Below are 15865 nucleotides of genomic sequence, written 5' to 3' on the forward strand. Positions count from 1 at the left end.
CTCATCTTTCATGTGGAAATGCCCGTGTAATAGGACTCCTGTGACAACTAAATGAAATGCTCTACATAAAGTACTTGGCACTTTGGGAAGATGTTCAAGCAAATCAGATCTCTTCTCTCTTTCCTTAACTCACATGTCTTTCCCTGTTGTTTTCAGTTGAAGAATCCATTTACTCTTCTCTCTCTCTTTCGAGTGTAAATACACACAAAGTGCACTAATCTTTTTTTAAAAAAGCAATTTTATTGAAATGTAATTCACATACCATAAAATTCACCCTTTTTTAGACAGATTTATTTATTCATTTGAGAGAGAGAGCCTGCACGAGTGGGGGGGGGGCAGAGGGAGAAGGAGAGAGAGAGAGAATCTCCAGCAGGCTCCCCACTGAGCACGGAGCCTGACGCAGGCTCAATCTCACAACCCCTAGATCACTACCCACTAGAGGTGAAGCCAAGTGTCAGACGCTCAACCCACTGAGCCACCCTTCTAAAGTGTACGGCTCAGTGGTTTCTACCATATTCACAGAATTGTGCAAACCATCACCACTGTTTGAGAACATTTTCATTCCCCCAGAAATAAACCCTGTACTCATTAGTAGTCCCTCCTCCTTGCGTCAGCTCCCACGCGGGTAACCATTAATCTACTTCCTGTCTACCATCCCAGACATCTCACGTGAATGGAATCATTCAACATATGGCCCTTTGTGACCAGCCTCTTTCACTTCGCATGTTTCCAGGATTCATCCGTGTTGGAGCAGGTATCAATACTTCATTCCTCTCTATTGCTGAAGAACATTTCACTGGGTAGATATACCACATTTTGTTTATCCATTCATCAGTTGATGGACATTTGCGTGCTTATCACTTTTCGGTGAGTGTGAGTAAAGCTGCAATGAACATTCACATCCAGATATTTGTGCAGACGGATGTTTTCAATTCTCTTGAATATATTCGTAGGAGTGGAATTGCTGGCCATAGGGTAGTTCTGTGCTGAACTTTATGAAGAGCTACCAAACTGTTTTCTAAAAAACCACTTCACTGGGGCGCCTGGGTGGCTCAGTTGGTTAAGCGACTGCCTTCGGCTCAGGTCATGATCCTGGAGTCTCGGGATCGAGTCCCGCATCGGGCTCCCTGCTCGGCAGGGAGTCTGCTTTTCCCTCTGACCCTCCTCCCTCTCATGCTCTCTGTCTCTCATTCTCTCTCTCTCAAATAAATAAATAAAATCTTAAAAAAAAAATGTTTATAAAAAACCACTTCACAATCCCACCAGCCATCTACAAGGGCTCCAATTCCTGCTCATCCTCACTAACAAAACACTTGTTATTGTCTTTTTTGTTTTCCGAGTGGTTGTGAATGAAGTGGTATCTCACTGTGATTTGAACTGCACTAATCTTAAATTATCAGCTTGATGGATTTTTGCAAATGCATACACCTATGAAATCACCACCCAGATTGAGATACAGAACATGTCCTTCATCCCACCTCCCCTTTCCTACCCCCTACCACAGTCATCATAGTTCTGCATCATCATAGATTCCTTTTCCTGTTCTTGAACTTTCTTTAAATGAAATACTCTTTGGGGTCTGGTTTCTTTCATTCAAAAAATGTTGTGGTGTCAGTCATTTCAGCTGTTTTTTTTTTTTTTTTTTTTTTTTTCCGTGTTGGATTCCATTGCAATCTATTTATCCATTCTCCTATTGGTGGACATTTGTGGTGGGTCCCCATTTGGGGGTGCTATGAATAAAACTGCAAAAGCAGTCTTGTACACATATCTTTTGCTAACATGAACTCCTTTCTCTTAGGTATATCCCTAGGAATGGGATTGCTGGATCATGGGCATTCTAGCTTTACCAGATATTGCCGAGCTGTTTCCCAAAGGGGTTGTACCAATTTACACTCCCACCAGCAGTGCATGAGTTTGCAAGTTGCTCTACATCCTCCCCAGCACTTGAGTATCTCATTCTTTTTAAGTTTCAGCCATTCTGATAGATGTGTAATGGTATCTCAGGGTCTCTTTGATTCATATCCCTCCGGTGACTAATTGAACACCTTTGAACATCTTTGTTCATTGCCTTTAGTTTGAAATTTAGCTAAAGGGATCTGATAGCTAATGCTTACCTCTCCTTGCTGATTGCTGGAAGAGCTGAGCATTGGGTCCCCCAGGGGATTCCATCAAGGGTGAGGTCTTCATATCTCAGATCATTGACACACTCTACTAATAGAAGTGAACACTGATATAAAGTCAGTTAGTATGCGTTTATTCATTTTCGAATTATCAGATTTTACTTTCAACTCCTAGAACTCTCCTTGCAACATACCCTTAACCCAAAAGAGAGAGAAAGGGTGTTCTTAAAGTAACTGTAAGAAAAAAAAAAAATCACCCAGTCAATCTTTGCTTCAAGGCAAAAATTTAACTTTGTTTAAACAAAAGAACATTCCACTTAAAAGTTAAAGTCAAAGTTATAATCTAGTACTTAATGGGTGTTTAGGCTAGTGTTTCTCTTTGTTTTTTTTTAAATAGAAGGTTTTTATTTTTTACGATAGCTCAGTGGAGGGAGCACTTGAAAAGAGAGTCAGCTTTCAAGGAAAGTTCACTCTGTCCTCAAGTTAGGTAAGAGCTTCCGAGGATTCCTGAAGATATCCATATTATACAGGGTCCATGAGAAGGATATGGAATTGACAGGGGGTTGGAAGAATGCAAGAGGAACTGCTGAGGTAGTAGGTTTAAGGAGCAGTCAGGCTCCAGACCACTTCAGCTGTGTCCACCATCCAAGACTGAGGTAAGATATCCTTTGGGTGGAGGAATTTCTGGGTAGGAGACAAGATATGGAGTTCCCAACTTCTCCACTCCAGGCCCCATGTAACCAGCACCTTCCCACCCAGCAGTAAACTCCCATCTCTGTCCAACAAACAGCACTGATGTGTTTATGTCTTGTCAAGCCATGGAGCAAAGGGTAAGCCCCACGTTAGAGCAAATAGAGCAGAAATCATCCTACAACCTTTATCAAATACTAAAAAAAATTTGAATGTGGAAAATTTTTTCTTAATAGGGAAATGGAAAATTACAGATATAGAATCATATAATCTTAGAGCTGGAAGGAACGTTGGAGGTCATCAGTTAAACCTCATGTACTTCTGGAATTTACATTACAACATCCCTGCTGTCCTCTGCATGCAGGGTCTTGAGACTAGACCCTTTCTCTGCACCTTCAAGAAAGCTTTCCCTTCATTGCTGGATGACTGTTAGACAATTGTTCTTACATCAAACCAAAATACTCCTTCTGGAAACTTCCACCTTTCCACCCTTAAATAAGTCTATTTCCTCTTCTCCATGGCAGCCCTTTGAGTATTTTAAAGCTATAAGCCTGATCCCCCTTGAGAGTACCCACCCACCCCCCCAAGCTAAGCATCCTCAGTTCCTCCAAGTAATGCATTCTAATGGACAGGCATCAAATTTGCTGGAGTGGGGCTTTCCTAATATTTCTTTCTCTCATCTTGAAGACCAGATCCATGTCAGGAATTGGGGCAAGGAACCCACTCTCGGGGATTCATCCGAAGGTACAGGGAGGATTCTGAGAGCTGTGAGACCTACACCATGGTATAGTAGGATTCCATTTAAAAAAAAAAAAGTTTTTAGCAAGTTGGGCTATTTTTAGGAAATAAGCATGACACTGTTGACCCCATTCTGGAACAAACCCAAGCGGTTTTCCCAAGAGAGGGGTGGGTTCGTGCTAGTCTAGTCTCATACTCAAACTCACTATCCTCCAGACATCAAAGAGGATACCAGAGGAGCTCTTTCAGGAAACTACTGGAGCTGGAATTTCCTTAGGCCTTTGTTTCATCCACCTGAGCAAAGTGGCCCAGACCAGTGCAGGTGAGGAAAAGGATGTGGATGCTTTGGAGCAAGAGTTGGACACAAACAACATTCCATGTTCAACTGGAGGCTTCACCATCCCATCCCCCACAACGAGGATCCCAGCTGGTGGTATATTTGTGAGCATGTGCACAAGTGTGTTATAGACACCCACACGTCCTCAAGGCCTTTCTATCAGCGCGTGCCGCCCTTGATTCAACTGCCCATCAAGGACAGGAAATAAAAACCAGGTCATGGCAGAAGAATCCTGGCCTCCCCTTGGAGGCTGAAGGATTTTATGGTACAGGCAATTTTGCCAGCCAGCAAAACAAGACAAAGGTCTTATTTGGTTTATCAAACCCAGGTTACACCCATTGTTCAGTGGGCCAAGCAGCGTTAATCAGTACCCAGACCTTTGAATAGAATCTTTACCAAATAAATCTGGGTAGATATTCTTGCTACATAACGATAAAAGTGCTATTCTGGGGAGGAAGCAAAATCACGAAGATTTTAGGCAATAATCTCTCCTTGCCTGTATAAAATGGGAAGTAATTCCTGCCATGGAGATATAAAGGCAGAGAAACCCATAACTTAATGATAAAATCCATTACCAAAACAGTGCCAAATGGGGCTTTCTGGAAAGAAAGCATTGTGATTGAAAGCCTTAGGAGAATCCTGTCTCCTGAGCTCCTTTTTTGCATGCCCATACAAACACACAAGGGGAAAACTGCATGGTTTTGAAACCAAAGTATCCCATACAAAAACAATCATATGTCAAAATTCGAGAATGCAAAAGAATTCTAATTACAACACCAAGAGGAAGAGTTATGAAATACCAATAATGGTTGATAAATGCTCAACCTATTCAGGGAAACACATAAACAAACCTTTGGCCAGAATCATGGACATTAACAGGTCACCATCAGGGTGATAAAGGCTCAGAACACACCTCTGACACGGGGGAAGGTAATTAGAGAACCGGGTGTCTCCCCTTTGATAAATGCTGCTCTCTGAGAAGCCCAGCTTGACAGGGAGCTGGAAATAATCAACCAGTGTTTTGGAAAGGGCTCTCTTAGATCCTCTTGGGTTCTCATGCAGCCCATTCTACTGGCCTCCCATCTTCCCTCCTGGTTGGCAAAACAAGTCTGTGGGAGAGGCGTTCTCAGGAATGTATGATGCTTTGTTTAATATGGAAAATGAGCCTCCCGAGGCCTGGGAAGAAATGAAGAAGCAGATTTTCTCTGAAACCTTCACAACACAATCTCCAAGGAAAGGGGCAGTTTAACAGGGTATTCAGAAAGGTGTCAGAGTTGTTGCTCCTTTAGAAAGTAAATGCCTCTGAGTTTAATTGTAGGCATCCAAAGGGTTAAGTCGACTCGGTGGACTGTGATTCCATCTGAGCTGTTCTCTCTCATTCTCTTCTTCTAAGGATCTTATTAAGATGGGAACTATTTACCCACAGCTTAGAGAAGGAGGATGGGAGGAAAGTACTCTCCTTTTCTGATGCATAGAGTTACCACCCTCCGTAAGGGTGATGGAATTTTTAAAGGATTGGCATACAATGAAACACTATTGCACTTCACCAGGCTCTTCATTCTGAATCTCAGCCTCCAGATTTACAGCTGTAGGCTCTTACTCTCTGAATCTCCATTTCCTCACCTATAAAATAGGGTTAGAACTGACCTCCGAATGATTGCAAGGATTAAATTAGTGAAACGAATGAAAATGTCATCACAGCACCTGGTGCGTGGCATCCAAGAAACAGTAGCTATTATTATAATTGACTTTTCATTGCTGACTCATTCCTAAGCCCTATAAATTTTGTGCAGAAGAATCAATAATGAAGGGGCTCCTGGGTGGCTCAGTCGTTAAGCGTCTGCCTTCAGCTCAGGTCATGATCCCAGAGTCCTGGGATCGAGTCCCACATCGGGCTCCCTGCTCAGCGGGAAACCTGCTTCTCCCTCTCCCACTCCCTCTGCTTGTGTTCCTGCTCTAGCCATCTCTCTCTGTGAAATAAATAAAATCTTAAAAAAAAAAGAATCAATAATGAAAATCAGTTATTGTGTAGGTAGGCAGGGTAAGCTTTCAAAGTATAGAGAAATAACTTAGTAATAAAGTGCTGAAATCCATGTGATTTTTACCCCTGAGATTCCTTTTTTTTTTTTGGATCCATGTCTATTTTACTGGAAATTTACCCCTGAGATTCTGAACAGACACGCTCCTACAAGATCCAACTAGTATATTTCTACTACGATCCAATGGAAGGGCCTGGGTTTTCAGCCAGGCAGACATGAGTTGCGGTTCCAGCAACACTACCATTTCATCATGGGATCATGGAAAAGTTACTCAGAAAATAATATGGAAAGTTATAAAGCATTTACATGTTTTGACAATTTTATAATGCCATGTTTTCTTTTTATAGTCGATGGTATTTTAATAGCAAGACCTTGCACTTTTAAAAAACTGACAATTTAAGCACAGTTTCAAATTTTGGGTTTTTGGTTTTTTTTAAAGATTGTTTTTTTTCTAAGTCATCTCTACACCCAACATGGGGCTCGAACTCACAACCCCAAGATCAAGAGTCGCATGCTCCACTGACTGAGCCAACCAGGCGCCCAGTTTTATTTTTAAATTAGAGAACTATAGGGGCACCTGGTTGGTTCAATCAGTAGAGCATATGATTCTCGATCTCGGGTTTGTGAGTTCAAGCCCCATGTTGGGTGTAGAGATTACTTAAAAATAAAATCTTATTTATGTATTTATTTATTCAAGTATTTGAGAGAAAGAGGGAACATGCGAGCAGGGGGTGGGGAGGGGCAGAGGGAGAGGGAGAGAGAGAATCTCAAGCAGACTCCCTGATGAGAGCAGAGCCCAACACGGGGCTCAATCCCACAACCCTGAGATCGTGACTTGAGCTGAAACCAAGAGTCGACACTCAACCGACTGAGCCACCCAGGCACCCCAAAAATAAAATCTTAAAAAAAAAAATTAGAGAATTATATTGCATGGTTTAGAAAGCAGAAGAGAGAGAAGAATCATAATTTAAGACTCCGAACACAGTCACCGTCTCCATTGTGGAGTTTCTTGTGTTGAAAGCACTAACAGGACCACAGTATCGTCTTTCTTACCTCTATTTCCTTCTCCACTCTTGCCGTTGTTTTACTAGGTTGTTATCAGACTCACACACACACACATACACACCCCCCACACACAATACACACGCACATATAACACATACAACACACACAATAGAAAAAGCCAAAATATACAGACTTCAAAGACTCTATCGAATGGACCTGCACTGCCTTATAGCCCCTATCAACCTTCTATGGGCTCAAGAAACATTTGGCTCTTGGCTAATGTGGGCATTATCAGGAAGGAAACTGGGAAAACCTCAGAGAATCTTGACTCTCAGCCTGCTGATACTTAATCCCCTTGGGTCTTCATATCTGGATTCGTGGTACAATTTAATGTTATCCATTCTGAAGTCTCTAACAGAGACCCGAGGAAAGGTGATCCCCCCAAATGGGAGGAATATATAAGTTGGTCATGGGAAAACGTCTGATGTGCCTAGCACTTTCCTGCTTGGAAAGCCAAATGTGAATGTGGACCCCCATAGATTAAAAGAAAATAAACTCCACAGAAATACACCATTTTTCTGAAATATCAGGGAAGGGGACAATTAGTGAAGAGAGGTGAAGACAGCTCATGACACTGCTTCACACAGAAGAAAACGAACCTGGAAACTCTTTGCCCTGAGATATGCTACATGCTGACAGGTAATAAAAATCCAAATAAATAAATCCAAAGAGGTTCAAGTATGGAAGGTGGGGGGGGGGGGTTGGTGTCATGAGATAAAATATAAGCCACCTAAGTTAAATTCTAATTTCAGATAAACCACAAATAATTATTTAGTGTAAGTATATCCCATGCATTCTTTGGGACATACTTACACTAAAAAATGTATTTGTGGTTTATCTGAAATTACAGCTTAACTGGGTGTCCTGTATTTTGATATGCTAAATCCAGCAGTCCTATTTGAGAAGGGGAAGCTAGGCAGAAGGAAAAAGAGACAGAGATTGTGGGCAATAAAATTAAGTAAATTGCTAGCAAAATGTGAAAGATAAAAAAAAAAAGTTGGGGTCTCATTTATGAATAACAGGGTCATCAATGTTTACCAAAAGAATGTGAAGGGTTTCCTAATCAAGCCTCCAAAATTTAGACTATTTCCTGTCACGGAGGGCAAGTGGGTCTCCCCCATCAGTGTGTCCCGGGTGCCTCTCAGCACCAAACCCCAGGCCTTGCAGAGGGAGGTGGAGGTCAGCATTAGAACGCTGGTGTTCATGTTCCTCTCTGTCCAGTCCCTACCTTCTCAGAGGTCAACCCCTAATTCTGAGAGAGCCTATACAACCCAGTCCTGCCCTCGATTCACAGGATCCTACTAAGCACTGGGCACGAGGTAAACATGAGCAGGACCAGGACCCAGGGAAAGCACTCAATGTATGTAAGTGTTGAGTGAATACCTGAACCAACCCTTTCTCTTCAGAGGCCTGTTTTCCCCTCCCCACCCTACCCCCATTCTTTTATCATCTCTGTTTTCCTCGTAAAAACTCCTTAGCTTCCCTCCACCTTGTGCTCTAATAAAACCCGCACCTTGACCCAGATGAATGAATAAATGTTGGGCCATGTGGACGGGATGAAATTTTGTTTATGGGCCCGCCTGAAACTGCGTGCTCTTCAGAGGCAACAACCACGTCCCGCTTGTCTTCAAGAGCTTCTGATCTCCCTTGACGTATTATGGTGACTTCGGTCACTTGGGGAGGGGGGGCTGCCCCGTGGTAGCTGTGTGTGAGAAATCATCTTTAAAAAGGAATCCTGTGCAGATGGGTAAGTAGGGACTATGCCCAGCATACGGCCCGACTCGGCCCATGTTAAGTTTAGGTTCTGTCCAGGAAGGAGCTAGCCCGTGACATCAGATAGGGGGAGGAAGTTTGTCCCTGGGAGGGGCCCCTCACCATGGAGTCATGGAGACAGGAATGCTCACGCGGCTGGGGGGCTGCGCAAATGTGGCGCCCCCCACCCCAGCCTTGGCCACGCCCTCTACTTCTTCACTCCCTTGCCACCGTGAGTCTGGCCAAAGCTTGCTGAATGACCATGTCCATTTAAAGGAACAAGGTGTCCCCGCATTGTTTGTGATTCAGGAGTTCCTACTGTTTTCGTTCTCCCGGTGTAAATGTATCGGCTTATTGAATGAGACACATCAGTTAGCGCACTGATGTGGGAAGATTTCCATTGAGAGCCACAGGACAGCGAGGTCACAAAATCCTTTCACTCCCAGGGACTTTTTAAAAATCTAATTCGTTCTCTGCTCCCCTCGATGCCTTGTCTGTGACAGGTACTTAGCAGATATTAGCTGAATGACTGCATGAATAAATGAATGAGCGAATGGCGGACGTTGAAATCTTCTTAGACGCATGAAGAATGGAACTTGAGACCGGGCCACATGCCACTGTGGGAAAAGCCCCAGAGCGGTCACAGCTTTACCACATACTGGTCTTGTGATTAGGTCAAGTCACTTAAACTCCATGACCTTCAGCTTCTGAGGCTATAAACAGAAATAATCTCCCACCTTAATAAGTGGTTTTGAGAATCAAGTGAGATTTCATATCTGAAAGTGGCTGTTATGTGGATCTAAGATCATCAGATAGGATTCAAAACCCAGTTCTCTCTACCTTCAGCTATGGGATCTTGCTCAAGTGAATTAACCTACGCAGGCATCAGTCTTCTCATCTACAAAATGGGAATAACAATCATACCAACTTCACTGAATTGTCATTAAACTTAAATGAGACTGCATGTACTTGAACGACTACACAGACGTGGTTAAGCCCATGGTAGTCTCTCTTCTTTGGGTTCCCATTCTCTGTATACTTTCTAAATGGGTCATTATTCCGCGTTGCTCAGACTTATTCTCTGCCAATCCACCAGCTGGTAAGTAAATTAATTAGGGGATAAGTGATTCCTTTTTATTATTATTATTATTTTGATGGTGATGATTAAAACAGGCGGCCGTCTGATTGGCCACAGGTCATGGAAGCAAAGCAGCCGCAGTGGTATCTCAGGATTGTTTCCTTATGAAGAACCTGCCACCCAGGTGTTTCCTCATCTTAGGACCCACCCTCTAGGTTTCCTCAAATTGTGTCTTTCAGAGAAGACCCACCCACTGGAGTTCAGATGCGAAGGAACTGACCCTGGTGTGCGTGAGGAAGTACTTCACTGATGATGACGCTGGCCACTCTTTCAGGGCAACTCGGTCCCCTCTCCCCTGGCCCCTCCTCACCCCCAAATCCTCAGGCAAAAGCAGAAGAAGTAAGCAAGATTTCCACTAGAAGCAACCATTAACCTAGTCTTCATTGTCTCTAAGACCTGCCTGGCTACACCAGAGAGGAATCTGGGTGGGTTTTTTGTTTTGTTTTGTTTCTCATTTTTTAAAAGAAAATCATTTTAAGACTCCTGAACAATGTGCTGATTTACACTAGTCCTCTCTCTTCTTAAGCCACCATATCAACTTACTGATTCTCTTGTTCTGTTTGGTAGATGCGCCCCCTTTGAAAGACACTGCAAAAGGTACTTTATCTGCCACTGCCAGGTTTCAAGCCCTCACCATAGAAAACCCCAGAGCAGGTTACGCCAAGAGTCCCGTACCCCTCTGTGCTAGTGACAACACGCTGGGACCTCTAATCCCAAAACCCTGGGTCAAGGTCTCCTGGCCCTTATCACTTGTTTTCACTGAGGCTAAACGCATCTGTTCGGTATGTGAATAGATTTTTTAACTCCTTTCACAAAGTCTAGTGCTTGAGACAAAATCAGCCCAGGCTCTGCACTTTGTCATTATTTCAGCAACTCTCTTGCTTGATATTAAAAATAGCTTTGTCTGGTCCATCGAGATCAGACCCAGGAGACAGGCGCCTGCTATTCTAATCTCGGCTTCACAAATAGCTCTCTATGGGCTCAAGCATCTATCAACACTTCCAGGGGTCTCCAGTCATAAAACAGGGCCAGACCTTGGTACCTATAAAGGTAGGCTCGACTTGACTCTCCTGAGCCATCCAGGAAGTCAATGTGAGGCCTACACAGTCCTGTTCCCACCATGGACCACCAACTGTGGCTTGAAACTGGGAAGCAGTTAAGAGCATCCCCCACACTTCGGGTATCCTGCATTTCCCAGGCCAGCACCTACAAAAGCTTCCCTCAAACAACGCTGGTAAATAGGCTGCCCATCCCCCCCTTCCCCTCACTTCCCCCCATGCCGCCCCCCCCCAACCCCTACCCCCAAGCCCATCGTGTACTCTGTGAAAGACCATAGACCCTGCCGTTGCCAAGGGAACCAAGCCTTTTATTCCAACCCAGTGACTGGCTGGTTGAGGCTGAGGAGTGGGGTAACAACTGGTGCCCAGGCCTTTGGAAGCCCCCACTGGACCCCCCCCCTTTTTCTCAAAGGGGGAGGGGTGGATGCACCCCCAGTGCCTTTTCACCCAACCCCAGCTGGTTGCGACAGAGCCCTTGGGCTCTCAGGAGCTTCCTGGCTGCGAGCTCGGGGAGATCAGTGCTCCCCAGGCCCTCCTCTGGCCCTGGCCCTTTCCAGAGGACAATAGCCTCCATGCAAGGGAAAATTCCATCGCCCAGGGTTCAAGTCTCCAAGGAGTTGCTGGGGCCTCTGTTTAGCCTGGAGTGGGCTGTGAGGAGCCGCTGCAGCTGCCCGGCTTGTTTTCCCCCTTGCTGTGTTTTATTTTTAACCCCTGAGCTGCCAAGGATTGTTTTTCCCCAGTCAGTGCCTGGGAACTGAGAGAGGAAAGAAATAAGGCTTTGTTCCCTTTGGGGAACTAATTGGGAGAGACAGGCGTTATGGCCAGCTCAGCCCCATTAGGGTGTGAGGCTCCCACCCCTGCACACACATGGTGCCCCCCAGCCCATGCCCAGGAGGCTGGGAGAGGGGGTGCCTCGACCAAGGCCCCGGGGCTAGGGCAGAAGCAAGCACAATTTCAAGGCCACGGAAGCAGCCAAGAATTCAGAAGACATTCAGGACTAGAGGGATATTGGGAACTGGAAATGTCTACTCTTTCCCATTTCAAACTCCCAAACCAACTCCTGATTTTCTCTCTCTGCTCCCTCTCCCCAGATCTGCATAAGGAACTCATGGAAGGAAAGTGAGGGACCTCAGAGAAAGTGAAAAAAAGGAAAATCAGGACATGATGCCTTTAAACACTAGGTTAATAAATGGGAAACACCTAGCAGTCCCACTTTGAAGTTTACCAAAAATTCTTTTTACTCAGGAATTTAGCGTCATGGCAAATCAGTTCAAAATCAATGAAAATTTGGCCCATTGTCATTTTGTTTTAATATGGAATGGATCCCAAGTAGGGATCCATAAAAGAATTTTAGGCTTATTTTGATCCCCTTTAGAAACAGAGCACATTTTTTTTCTTTTTCTTGGGGATGGGGTCATAATTACTTGTATTTATTGAATACCAGCTTTGTGCCACATGGGGGCAGGGGGTCCCAGTTCCACTGAGATATAATTGACATCAGAGCAAATTTCTAAGAGCTCATCAACCCCCTCCACTTACAGCAAGCCAACTAAGATGCATCCAGGTACATTCGAAAAGGCATAGCTCATCTTAGCCACCAAAAGTAGTTGAGAAAAGAAAAGGCTCTGATTACACAGCAGGACCCAAGCCAGGCCTACGCGTTGGCTAGACGCAGTGGGGGGTCTGCAAAGGGTGTCTCTGTACCTGGGCCACACCTACTTCACTCCCCAACGGAGTGTCCCTGACCCTGCTGTGTGGGCTGTTGGGCAAGAAGACAGAGTCAAAAGGTTCATGCTGACATTGGAGGAATGCAGACTGGTGCCTAATGCATAGACACATGCAACAGAAATAACAATTTTATTAAAACTTCAGCCTTGTTACCTTCACACATGCAGCCACGGCGCTGGCTTCCCCTGTTAAATCCTGCTGACTCAGGGTCCCACATTGTCGGTGACCTAGCCTTCCTCCAGTGTAGCAAGACTACATTTTCAGGAAGCTGTTAGGCAGAATGAAGCAACTCGCTGCTCAGGAAGAGTCTCAGGCCTGATAGAGGTGGGGTTTAGCCATCCCCCAGGAATTTCCCAGCACACAAAGGCCTTGGGAGTGAGAGCAGCAGATGCAGGGGTGAGTCAAGCTGAGACCCTGCGCCCCTAAGCCTGGCCAAGACTCCCCGCACATCCTCCCACACTCCCTGTGTGCGTCAGGTCCGAGTACATGGAGCCCCAGATCCTGCACCTCAGTCTGTAATCTCCATAACAAGATCTGTGGCCACCCCGGGATGGCGCCAGGGCCCACCACACCACTCACTCAATGTCTTTGAGGAGCGGATGCTGCTCACAGGCCTGAACCAGGCCATCTCAGACCTGGGCTTCCTGCCACACAGCCTGTCTGGATAGGCACCACCCCCACTCAGCCCCCAGCAGTATTGACTGTGCATTTGGACCATCCGTATTTTTCTTTTTTTTTTTTTCAGCTCTTTTTTTTTTATTTGAGACAGAGAGAATGAGAGACAGAGAGCATGAGAGGGAGGAGGGTCAGAGGGAGAAGCAGACTCCCCGCAGAGCAGGGAGCCCGATGCGGGACTCGATCCCGAGACTCCAGGATCATGACCTGAGCCGAAGGCAGTCGCTTAACCAACTGAGCCACCCAGGCACCCTTTTTCAGCTCTTCTTAAGACAAACTACTGGCCATTGAAGGACTAGCCAAGGATAAGACCTCAATGCGGCCATTTTCACAACAAAGCCCACAGTTGGTGCCAAATCCTTCACTCGAATAGAAAGGAAATCTAACCAACCCATCAGACTAATAACTAACATTACAGAGGGGTGGCAGATCAAGACTGTCCTGGACGCCTTCTGTGTTTTAACGTATTTTCATCTCCTCATAAGCTATACTATTGTTTTTCTAATGTATGGCTGAGGAAAGCGAAGCGAGGTTGCAAAGCAGGTGATCCCAAGGACAGCCACGACGGCCTCCTCAAGGAAGCCCCATCAGGAGGCCTGAACTGTGTGCCCAGGGCCCCTCCTGGCAAGCCCGTGTCCCCCCACTGCAGCATCACCTGGCTTCTAGACAGGAAGAAAGATGCAGGGGGCCCTTCCAGAAGCTAAAGGAGATGGGCGTGTGGTTTAACTGGGTAAATGTGGCTGCAGGGCCAGGAGACACGGGGTCCCATCTGCCTCGGCCTTTATCCAGGGGAGCACCCCCAACTGTTCTGGCTCCTAAGCTGCACGCCCCTCCTCAGTCAGCCACGAGGCCTCCCGGCCCTCCCAGGCTCCCATCCGTCCTCAGACATTATGAAGAACGGGGACAGTCAGCACGTGTCGGCATGAGGACGGCCCCAGACAGCGCCAACCTGACAAATAACCACTCGCCTCACACGTGAGCCTTACGGTGCACTTTTCAGTGTTTTGGGAACTATGTGTTCTTTTGAAATGTGTCTATTTGGGCCATGAGTAAGTACTGGGGGAGAGGGAACGGGTGCCTTTTTCCAGTTAATGAAGAGGGTTTCATGGAAGAAGAAGATTTTCTTAGTCACATTTCCTGTTTCACAGTGACCTTTTAAAAGGAAACCCACAAATAAAGCCGTGCCAAGGCCTGCTTACAGGATCTACCCACAGGTATAATAGAGATGATCTAAATAAAGACCACAGTGGGCCAAGCTTACCCTGAATCAGTGGAAATAATAAGACACTAAAGAGACCTGATGGACTGAGGTCGAGGGGATGGTGGTGCTCTGTAAACTGCAAAAAACAACATCTAAGAGACTTGCCTGAGTGTTCGACAGGGACCCAAGCAAGAAAGCAGGGAAGCCACATGGCGATCTTTTCACTGGTCTCTGTGTACTTAGGGCTTAGCCTCTTGTTATGTAACAGAGGCTCAAGAAATTGAGAGATGCTCAGAGTGATTTCAAAAGAAGCGTAATGACTGGGTTGTAAAATTAGTTATGGGAAACAAGATTATTTAGCCTGGCAAGGAAAGAACCGAGAGATCACTGGAGAAGTGTAAAGTTGGCCAGCCCTGGTCATTCGACAGAAATTGGCAGAGGTGCATTTCTACAGCTGCTGAGCGCAGGTGGACAGGCCCAGACAGGAGTGTCCACGTGGAATGTTCAAGAACGTCCTGGAGATGACTGGAGTGTGGGGCAGGTTACCATGGCCAGGGACAGCCTCACCTTCTCCAGGAGAGTCGGGCAATCAGATTTCAGAGGCTGAATCCTGAAGGAATAAAGGAGACCAATTACCATCAACGTTTACATCTAGTCAAGGACAGTTCCACAGAGATTTTAGGCTTGGAAAGCTTTGTTTGTTCTGCTTTAAAGCAGGAGGTCTGGAATTAGGCTCAGATAAAAAAAAAAACAGGCAAAGGAAGCAATGAGAACGTTAGCAAAAATGGAGCGGGGAGGAGGGGGAGAAGATGGTAGCCAATGACCCAGAGAGCACCTAAGAGTTAGAGGGTTTGGGTTGGTTGGAGTTTTTGTCAACAGTGAAAAAGGACATCTTATTTTATTTTTTGGATAGGTAATATAATCACATGGTCAGAAATAAAAACATAGAGGGGCGCCTGGTGTCTCAGTTGGTCAAGCGTCCGACTCTTGATTTCGGCTCAGGTCATGATCTTAGGGTCGTGAGATGGAGCCTCAAGTCTGGCTCTGCACTGGGTGTGGTGTCTGCTTAAGATTCTCTCTCCCTCTCCCTCTGCCCTTCCTCCCCCTCTCTCTCTCCCTCTCTAAAAAAAGAAAAAAGAAAAAAAGAAGTAAAGGCATAGAAGGTGATAGGTCATGCCTCACTCCTATCCTGTCCCTCATCTGTCCAGTTTTTATGCCCACATCCTTATCTTTATTCATTTCTTACATATTTTGCTTGTGTAGTTACAAGCAAATATGATTACAGATAATTGCCCTTTACATTCTTTTTTTTTTTTTTTTCCAC

The 15865-nt window shown here is 45.4% G+C and overlaps 1 long non-coding RNA gene across 1 annotated transcript in view; it reads right to left on the reverse strand.

The window, feature by feature from the left end:
• Nucleotides 1–12837: 12837 nt before the first annotated feature.
• The window catches only part of LOC123862457 (uncharacterized), a 32797-nt gene continuing 29769 nt past the window's right edge, over nt 12838–15865 (reverse strand). Inside the window, exon 4 of the long non-coding RNA XR_006795226.3 lies at nt 12838–15151. This is a non-coding gene — a long non-coding RNA (uncharacterized LOC123862457). The remainder of the gene's footprint in view (nt 15152–15865) is intronic.

The sequence above is a fragment of the Mirounga angustirostris genome, unplaced genomic scaffold, assembly GCF_029215605.1.
Source record: "Mirounga angustirostris isolate CCGP_5_RB_7025 unplaced genomic scaffold, mMirAng1.0.hap1 SCAF_9, whole genome shotgun sequence".
In the NCBI taxonomy this organism is placed as follows: Eukaryota; Metazoa; Chordata; class Mammalia; order Carnivora; family Phocidae; genus Mirounga; species Mirounga angustirostris.